The sequence below is a fragment of the Bombus affinis genome, chromosome 8, assembly GCF_024516045.1.
Source record: "Bombus affinis isolate iyBomAffi1 chromosome 8, iyBomAffi1.2, whole genome shotgun sequence".
NCBI lineage: Eukaryota > Metazoa > Arthropoda > Insecta > Hymenoptera > Apidae > Bombus > Bombus affinis.
Genome location: NC_066351.1, coordinates 4,403,120 through 4,414,125, shown reverse-complemented (window position 1 = coordinate 4,414,125; position 11,006 = coordinate 4,403,120). Strand labels below are relative to the sequence as shown.

Sequence of the window (11,006 nt, the reverse complement as noted above, 5' to 3'; positions counted from 1 at the left end):
ACGCTCATATACTTATATCTTAAAAATCCACTGAAACTGATTATTGTATCGTCAGGAAAACATCATAAAACCCATTTATATCAATTACTAATTCCTAAACTTCAAATTCAAACAAAAGACTGTCATTAATTACTATTAGTTCGCTTCTAATCGATCAAAAACTAAATTGTATAGGATTAAGCAAGTTTCGTAGCTGACAGTTGCGGCGCGAAACATATTAAGGAACGATTCATAAACTTGAACGATAGGAGCGTCCATCCGAGGCGTGTGCCCGAATGGAAAGCTCCTAGCCGTGTTACGTTCGATACTGTTTCGCGTCGCTTTAACAAACGTACGTACACGTAGGAGCTCACGATTGCGGCGTGACCGCGCAGCCAGCTATCGATTACCGGCGATTTTATCGATTAGATTAATGGGCGAGAGCGCGAGCCGGTTACTCAGACGCGAAATCATTTCGTCGTGCGGGAGAGTCGGACATCGTCGACGATCGCGAAATCGTTCCACCACGGAATTTACGAAGGCTCCGTGGGATAAGTAAGGAACCGCCGTTTGTTAACTGCCGCTGACCTTATTTGCGCCCACCAATCGCGATTTTAAATCGATATTCCTCCGGTAAGGGCGCTAAGAGTCACAATTTAACTCTGATACAGCTGATATCTGATTAATCGATCGACATACGTCGCAAGTGAATTTTTAAGGCCGAGGAAACGTCGATCTTGACACTTTTCCTTTGGAAATAACGAGGAGAAGGGAGTGATTTGTTGAGATTGTTAAGGTAAGTGAGGACTTGAAATGGTAAATGATGCGAATAAAGTTATCATTTGAATGCTGTGGACTTTTGGCGTTTGTCATCTTTACAGATTCGGAGAGAGAAAAAATAATACAAAATACGTCGGATTTGTTAAATTTATTTATTTTAATGAATTTACTTATAATAATAGAAATTTTTGTGAATCACGTGAAACACACACATACAATTATTACATACGTACAATAAAGTTTACCTTAATCGCAATAGTATAGAAAAGTGATTCACAATTCAGGACTTTACTAGATGTATTTTATCGTAGTGAAATAAGTTCATGAATAACGTGTTCTCTGTCAGTCGAGTGTTATAGAACAAATTGGAAATCGAAGGAGCACATGAGAATTACCGATGATTCGAAAGAAAAGGTGAAAGTTCTTGCAATACAACAAAAAATACAGTAATAAGAATTCTGTGGTCAGTGAAATTAAAAATAAGAGAATAGAAATGTGGCAATGCTACATGCTATTTAACTTTCTCAATTTCGTGTTACATTGCACTACAGATTACAAGAAAAGTTCCTTTCAACAAAAAATGACGATACTCCGAATCTCTTTATATCCGAGTACATGTAACACAATTTCTCATGTCACATTTTTATTTTTCGTTTTTCGAATCAAACAACTTGCAATCTGGCTCTACATTGCTATTACATTTCGCATAAAACAAGACATGTCACCCCACACGCTCAATACGCCAACCGTAATCAGATATTTAGGTTGCGACACTTAACGAGTATTCACGGGGTAAAGGTAATCAAAATGTTCGTTGAAATTAACGATACAAGTGCCGCCAAGCGTCATTCGTACGAAACGACTAAATTGGCTGACTACTGTTTCGAGATTTCCTCAATCATTTCATCAGCCATCATTATCAGCCTCGACCGTTAACGGTTTGTGGGGCAGATCAGTCCCACGCGATCCCATCGATTGGACCGTCAAGGAACATGGGGGCAGAATTGCCTCGGTGTAACGCAATTGCCGATACGCTTCGCCCACTTGCATATTTATTTGTCTTCTCTAGATTCATCAGAAAGTAAACGAATATTTAAAGCAGTTTAAAAAATAATTAATACGATGCATAAAATCTCGGACCTTTTCTTTTTATTCTGTATTTTATCTTACACTTTATATAACCAAGTTACATACATAAATTTTATGACTTCGACAGAAAAAAAGAGATGGGAGAAACATTATCCGCTAGATAGATTCAATCTTTTAAGATCTATCCACGTTTGTCTTACAAATTTACGCAATATACTTCCTTTCACTCAGCCACGTATTTTTCCACCCAAATCTAATAATCACAGAGCTTTATCGCGATTGTTCGGATTTATACTTCACGCTCGAGTTGATCAAATCACCCACGTAATATTCTTCTATTTTTACAGTTGCCGATCTTTACCGCGTTGACGTTACTAATTTCATCGTTCCGCGGAAACTGACCAGCAACAGTGCCTGAATAACGGATACTTTACGGTAAACGCTTTTCGTGATAGCGTAGCGGAAAGAAAAATCGTTAGTCAGCCGCGGGCATCCTTTCAACTAAATTGAGACGTTCACTTTGTAGCGTTTACTTCTCACATTTACGCTATACCGACAATTTTCACGCGTATCATAAAGATTTTTTGCCCCTGGTAATTGCAATACGCATACACGCGAAAGTCACCGTGATATACCAATTATGTACTGGGTCAAATTAAACGAATTCGTTTAGTAAAGTAATACCATAATCAGCGTAAAAATCGGACTTTTGCGTTATTCCCGTGTCTGTACGGACTCGTTTAGAAATCGTTTTCATCGGACGAGAGTATTTTGTAGGGAAGATAATACCATGTACCTACTTTGAAATGAAATGGTACCATGGGAGTATCAAGCTATCTCGAGTAGCGTACAACGGATGTTTTGCATCAATCACGGGTAAACGTTGTTCGTGATGTAAATTCAATGCATGGGAGGAATCGATAGCTGCAGAATGCTCCAAAATTGAGACGTTCGTGATTCACCATTTAATATACAAATCCTTGCTATTGAGATTCGAAGCAATTTCCTTGTTTAGAATGCAACGTGAGAACCAACTTTAGACAAGCTTCGAATCTCTTTGTTTGTCTCTTGAGAGCATTGTAACAACTATACTGCTAAATAACTGCTATAATAAAAAAGACCAAAATATCCAAAGGTGTAAAAATGTCGAAAGAATGAAGCTGCCTTCTTATTGTTATTATCTTTTCGATTACCTAAAACAGAGCAAGCAATATTACAGGATATACTTAATTTATAACCATGCAAGGTTTTAAAGGATTTTACTCCGTTTCCATGAAACGAAACGAAACGAGGTAATACGAAGGGGCGACGTTAATTTTTATGAATTTCACACGGCTTGTTGCAAAGTGAGAATTGCACTTGGCCCGGAAGAGGCGACTATAATATATTCGCGTACGATCGTTTTTTCGAAGGCCATCTTGTTTTGTTGTTTAACGGAACGATCCTTAACCGACGATCAATTTTCATTCACGGGCAGCGTCATTATTTTCCCCACTCGCGTTTTAATGGCGTACGCGAGCTTTTACAATCGACAACGAACTGCGGCTCGCTCAAATGAGCCTTAACGCATCGATTCGCAGTACGCAATCGAAGGAAAATCGCGGCACCGGAATGGCTCCTCGAAACCGAGCCGGCGATTAACCAACGAAGAAGAGAATAATGACAGGGAAGAGATCGGCGAAATGACGTCGTATCGCATACCAACGACTAATTTGTTACAGTTTTAATATCCACGCGAGCGCGTATTTAAATCACGCGCGTTGAAAGATAAACCCTCCATATGGTATGTTAAACGATCGTTAACTTTCCGAAGGAGAGCAACGCAGCATCGAGAGTCGTTTACGTTAATTTTGTAACAAATACTTTCGAAATACTTATTTTATTAGAGAAAGTATAGAATATATGTAATTATAATATATATTACTTTATGAAAGGTTTATTCATAATGAGACATTTTGTGTAAAGAAGGTTGAAAGATAAATAATTTTCAAAAAATAAAGTTGACATAATTTTAGATGTATCAAAAACATTGAAAATGTTACAACTTACTATTTTTACGTAAAGCTTGCGTAAAGACTTGTATTATTATATATTTTTACAGAATCTCTTCTTTCGTTACATTAATATTTTTACTAACATTTTCATCCATATCAACAAATACCGCTCTCATATCGATTTATTTATCGTTATCAAAAGTTTCATAATATCGAATTATTTTTTGAAACTCTTATTTGTGCTATCTCCTGATGAGAACTAAATTTATAGGAGTAAGTTATTTGTTTTTTTAGATAGCGGACACTAAGTATGTATTATGTACTTGAATAATAAAATTAAAAAATTTATAAAAAGTGAAGTTGACCCTTTTGGCTTCTAAGAAGCTTACATTTTTTATGAAGTCCATTCACGCAAGCGATCAATCAATTCTTGAACCTTAGTAAACTTCAAAGGGTATTATCGTACAAGTACAATGAAACGATGGTAACGAGTTGAGCGTAACGATGAATCGATAGCTCGAGCAACTCATGCGACACGAAAGAACGATCGAATCAAGTTCAAGGCAACTCGGCTAATGGGAATGCAAGTCGTGTTCCATTCGTAGATACCTGAAATGCCACAGTCGAGCACAAGCTTCCATAGATGATCACAGATCCTTCTGCGGAAAAAGGACGGTACTGTTCGTCGGATTAGTCGTTAGAAAGATCAATTTACCGGAGATCCGTACGCCCCCGCGTTCGTCTCGTTCCTGTATATCATTAAAACGTTTCAAACTCTTGAAGCCTTGAAACCATGTTTCTCCATTGTCCGGAGAACCGAGACTGACGTTGCATGTAACCGAGACAGGAAACTTCCATCGTGGCTCTATAATTTCTGAAGTTACTTCGAGCTCCTATACACATTGCTGCCATTTCTGTTTCGAGAGAGTTTCTGCCGATTTTTGCAACGAAATTTCTACGGTGATATTCGCGTAGGTGTGAATAAGTTTACATTGTTCCGGTGGATGTTGTTGCGTGATTTAGTAAAAATAGGAAGTTTTCACTTCAACGAGATGTAAATACATCTGAAGAGCCCCCGAGGAAAAACGAAATCTGAAACATCTTCGTTGTTTTTGAGGAATAAAGTAAACTGCCCCTTACTGTACGCTATCAGGAATTTCATATTTTTCTTCTTTATAACGTGTCTCCGAATGTTTCTAAGAGCATCAAACGTTGTCAAAACGTTCCATAAATTTTATGAAAGTAAAATTTGTTTCTGTAGACTGACGTTGATAGGAATCGTTTTAACATAGAAGCGTACAAAAAATGTTTTGTTACGAACAACCATAGTAATGAAATAAAAAAATTACTACAAATCATTTTTAGAAAAAGGACACAGAGATAAATTATACGTGCCATTTATTTTTATCCTACTATCTTAATTATTATCGTTTATACATACAATTCCATATTGGAGACATACTCCAGATCAGTAATTCTATTAACAAACTTGTATCTTCACCATTCTATATTCTTACTTACTTAAATTGTATATCGGAGAAGCTTCAATATAATAGAGTTTCAGCAAATTTCAAGCAGAAACTACACTTACACACTTCGCAAACCTCTCAAGAGCAATTCAACCGCAATAACCATCTAATGTCATGATAAGAAGTCAAATTTCCAAGCATAGTCACGCGTAAAGGTGATTTAAGCGCGATTCGATCGGGAAGTCGCGAGACAGGGTATCGAGAAGCTGTCGCTACCTGTTCTAGCGTCTCGACGACATCCTTTATTACGTCGATATCGGTCGTCGACGACGTTGGTACACTTGGCGCGCGAGACCGAACACCTATGCGGTCTCGTATTTCTCCTGCTGCATAATATCGATACGTGCCACCGTCGATATCTCAGGCTCGATAGTCGCAAATGTAATACCGGAAGCTACGCCACGATCACGTCGGCCCTGTCGATCGTCAATAGCTTCCTCGTTGCTTTGCAACTTAGATGGTGTGCGTGTTGCTTTCGCTCGATATGATCGTCGAGTCCGCGTGGCCGGCGTGCAGCAAATTTCTTGATCGCGCGCACACCACCTACGCGAGATTAAGTCGATTGGAAAGTACGATCGATCCTGAACAGAGAACCATGAGGGATGAAATAGCGCGTCGCCTAGCTAGATTTTTTTGTTCCTCTCTTGGATGTGGTTGCACCGAGGAACGATGGAAATTGCAGGTCTATGTGCTTTGAGTAATTACGATAGTAACGAAATTGAATCTTGACTTTTCGATTAAACGAGATCGTTGTATTCGAAGATGAGGATTTTGGAAATGTAGAAATTTTGGTGGCAATGGATCGCGTTTTTTTAGCATGTCTTAACGATACAATATCATTGTAAATATCCGCAGAAACGAGTAAATACAATTTTAAGTCATATCGATAAGGGTAAGATGGTATTACACGTTATCTGGCAGACAGTTTGAAGTGGAGCTTCCTCCCGGTACGTTTATACTTCGATTTCAGTCATAAATATCACGTATAACGTAGAAAACTATTTGTTAATATCGTTAAAGAAGAAACTACAAAGGTATCAAATTTCTACATTCACTACACCTACTGTATTAAAATACCATTATTCATAATCCTCCGAGGGACGCGACATTTCACCTTTCGACGACAATACATTCGAATCACTGGATACTATTCCAAGAAACAAACTTCCATTCACTTGTCGCAGTATGCTCTTTCAAGGACCTATATACGTTGGCCGAAAAAGTATCTTCACTCTGTCCGCGAAAAATCTCGCGACACGCTAATTTGTCACAGTCGACCGTGAAAAAAAACTCGAGACAAGACGCAGCAGCACTGATTCAAGAACCGTTTGAAAGATCACCTTGAGCATAAGAAAATCCTCTTCTACGTACCATAAACGCGTATCGCGATTCGATTGGAGAATCCGCGAAACGCGACGCGTGGGTGCGCTCGCGTGTTCGCGTGTCCCACGTGCGTGTGCCCACATAGCGAAAGGACTTAATGGACTTCTGATAGACCTCTCAGTACAGAGAGGGAACGTATACCAAGGGTTACGTTGCCCACGTGAATCTTTCTCGAGTTTCTGCAACATCCTACAGAATCCGTTCGTCCGGATGAAAATTGATCGTCGCTTCGCGATCGAACAAAAGGGAATAATAATTCGCAACCAGTCTCCCCCTTCCTTGTTTCTTTCTTTTTTCAATGAAAACCAGGAGAATGTTATTCACGTCGCCGCGGTCTTCGAGGAACACTTTGCACTCGTTATGCTTCGGCCAATTCGACAAAAACTTGCCGGCGGTTCTTCGACTTCCGTCGCCAGGGACGTCGGGTCGGGCATAAAAGTGACTTTGTTCCTGCTTGTTCGCCTTCGTCGCGCATTTATCCACGAACACGTTGCTATATAGATGCATCGATATGCTGTAAAACCACTGTAGAAAATATCGGAATTATGCGGCGGCTTGCTGCGTGCCAGGGGTGGTCGTTAGTCTTTTCATTGGATAGAACCGTGCATACCTTGGGGAGTTGAATGTGGAAAACGTAGGGGATTTAATCATTCTTCTGCTGACTGTAATATAAAACACCAAGGGGGGCTGATGATCAAGGAAAGGTAGATATTGTTACAATTATTTCACAGCCACAATGAGTGTGTTAAAGGTAATGTGTATCAGGATAGAAAATTAAGAAGATCTTTATCGATATCTAAATCCTCTTGCGTAGTAATTTACCAGCTAATAGTATTGTGATTATAGTAGTATTATATATAGAATATAGTAGATTAGTAGTGAGTATAGTAGATTATATATAGAATATAGTGATTCCTCCATATCGTATGTTATATTCTGTACATTATATATTGTGTTAAATAAATAATTATTAGTTAAAGAATAGTCCATATTAGTTAATATATAATTATTGCATTGAATAGAAAATTGTACTAGAAAAAGAGAATTGATACTGCATAGAATATCGCGAATGGGATATCATACAAAAAGAAAAAAAACGCACCTAGTAACATTACTATGGTCGTTTTTCACATAAAAATATACGATAGCTGTAACTTTATGCTTTTTAAAGGTGTGAATTTTAATTGTGAAAGAGATAGAGGCGTGAGCACTAGGCAATGTTATCGAATATTATATTACATTATAAAGATCGTCGATAATAATGTATATAGTTTGTTCTTATTTTATATTATGAGAAGAGTTTTCGAAGGAAAGTAGAAGAAGTCTCGAGTTTAGTTGAGGATTTTTGTTCAATAAATTTAATGAATTAAGATTGTTAAGATTTAAAAAATGCAGCTGTCAGAGATAGTGAAGGACGTGTACGTTCATAGATAGATTCAAAATGCGAGCAACTACGGGAAACTGGTTCGGTTTTGTTCCTTTTACATTGATCCACTTTTTTACGCAATCGATCCAGTTAATCCGCTATCGCGATCCATCTACGTATGAGAGTCAGCTTTTTTCTTCGCACGTGGCCATCCGTTTGATAAGGCCGTTCGTTTTTCTCTAAATTATTTAATTTATCGCATATCGGGTAAAATTTGATACGGTGGAACGTTTGTTAATCAAACTCTTGCTGCTTTTTTGCGATAGTCTACATCGATTGCAGTTAATTAATGAAGCATTCGAGTCAATTTACTACTTTTTTCTTCCGATTTTTATTCAGATACTTTTGTGGATAACGAAAGAACGTCAGCGAGCCTCCTGATATCCAGCTGTGAAGTTTCTGTATAATTAAGGATTATCGAAATTATTTCCAACGTTAATGATGCAGATTTTTAACAGTATTCCTATCATAATATTTTTTCTATTTAACTATACTTTCTTTTCAGTTTTCTATTTATTTTTGTTTCTGTGCTAGATAAAAAATCAATATAGCTGATCTTAATGACATCGTCATTATTCATTCCAAATTCCTATTAAACAATTTCATATATCTCTGTACGTAACAATTACGTCAAAGTTTTATTCCATTTCTACACACAAATCCACCACTTTAACAAGATTAGAATAAATAAATTTCTATTCCACTCTCATAAATCACTAAATATCACATTCAATCTCACTTCATAGCAGAAGAGCACTCCACATAAAAGCTCATCAACTCAGTGCCATCTTTCCGTCATATTGTCACTCAAGCGCTTGCAACGTTTCAGTCGACCTTCGCTATCGATAACCGCAAACATCTACAAGCACCACTATTCCACTTCGATCCACGAAACAATTCCCACATGCAGTAACAAACGTCAGGTTCGCACGTGGTCGGCGAGCAAACTCGAACCGTCTCAAAGAGATCAAACTAGTTTGATTTTGTTCTGTTGCATCTGGCCCAAACCAGGCAGAAAAGGTGCGCACTCGTGTCTTAGCGAGACAGGTTCCGTACGAGTCGTAAAGAGTTCGCTGGCCCCTGGAGCCTCGAGTGTCGTCCGGACGGTGTATCAGGATGAATCACCTGGCCGAAGGCTGTTTTATTATGCAAATACGCAGCGGTTTCGCGCGAGCCACGCCACGCGGACACGCTAAACGCGGCCGATCGGTTCCCCCTTCGATCCTGACGACCTGTCAGGCGTCGATATCACCGATCGGACAGCTGCTACGGACGCTCGAATATCGCCGCGTCCATATTCTGCGCGCCCTACCAGACCGCAGACGATCGAAATACGACTTTCGCAGTTTACGACCGTGCCGCGCTACGCAATTCGTGCTCCAACCGCTTTGGGGACACGCTTTAACGTCCGTCCGCGATTAAAGCGATTTCGTCCCCGGACACTTCACAGTCGATGACGATCGTGCCTCGTAAAACGACAACCGACTCGCATCGCCGACAGTGAATTAACCCTGTCTGCAATGGGACCAGTGCTACGTTTTACGAGGATTTTTAAATCACTTCGTTCATTCGCTTCTGCACCCTCTTTTTTTACCACCCTGTAAATATAGGTGCGAATGAAATTCGTATCGATAAGAAAGGTTCAAAAAGGATTCGTTTGCTATTTTGAGAAAGACGTAACTTGATGTTTGGCTGGCAGCTGGTGTGGGTTGAAGGATTATATTAGTAATTTTCGCTTGTAATATACGAAGAGAGAATGATTCCTTGTGTGGAAGGAGGTAATGGAGTTTTCGGCCTCATCGTGGATACATTATGGTAATTGGAAGAAATATCCTTTGGACTTTTCGAGATGGTCACGTATTATAAGTGTATGATATGTGGCAAAATTGACGAGAATTTTCTCCAGAACTTTTACCGAAACCTACGAGAAGGAGAACGGAAACGACTTTCCTACACAACGTTGGAGAGGATGGCTCGTGAAAAGTTTCAAATGAGATTTCTCCGCCGTGTTTCTCGCGAAGATTGTAATAAACTTTGCGAAAGAGATCCGCTAACTAGCAACCGGTGGTAAGTGAAATATTCTCCCGATTGCGTATCCGTAAACCCGTGATGATTTAAAACTCGCTGTCTTCGTAAATTTCAATTTCATTTGAACTTTGCCTAGCATTAAAATCTACGGATACTTTGAATTTTCTTGCATACTTCTTCGATTACTTAGTTTGCACCTATCTACTTTGTATTATGCAAATGAAACGACGTTTCAAATATTCTGATCGTTGCAGATTACGCCAAAATGTAGAATGGAATCGTTTCTTATGTCCAACTAGTATTCTAAATATGATCTTATCTTTTCATGTGTTCTTAAATATTATGCATATAATATTCCGTAATTGTACTTGCATTTTTTAAGAACTTATGACATGATCGTGTGTACATTCTAATTTGTAAAATGTAATAAAATATTATTCAACAAAATTTTTTATGATTGTTTGAAATCATTATTTGTAATCCTATATGGAATTTTAAACAGACACATGTATGAATTTTTAAATAAAACACATTAATGGGGGTACTCCATTATTGCATTAAATTCACTCTATCTTATTCTAAATAAATATTAGTATTAATATCAGTAGGTGTAATTTTTTACTTTATGCTATTCACTATCTAAAGGAGGAGGAAATTTAAAATGCTTCGTAATTACTAAATTAATCAAATAAATTAAACTACAGTGCCCGAAATTTCCATAAGGCCACTAACATTTTTTGGTAAAAATCTTATAATTGTTTCATTCTAATGAGAATTTTATGTATAATGTCATTTTGG

At 38.3% G+C, this 11,006-nt stretch overlaps 1 long non-coding RNA gene across 1 annotated transcript; it reads left to right on the top strand.

The window, feature by feature from the left end:
- The first annotated feature begins 3,923 nt into the window (after positions 1 to 3,923).
- On the top strand, positions 3,924 to 10,587 carry LOC126919821 (uncharacterized). The gene is made up of 3 exons (XR_007711776.1): positions 3,924 to 7,585; positions 7,657 to 9,995; positions 10,087 to 10,587. It is a non-coding gene; the product is annotated as an uncharacterized LOC126919821 (long non-coding RNA).
- Positions 10,588 to 11,006: the final 419 nt, after the last annotated feature.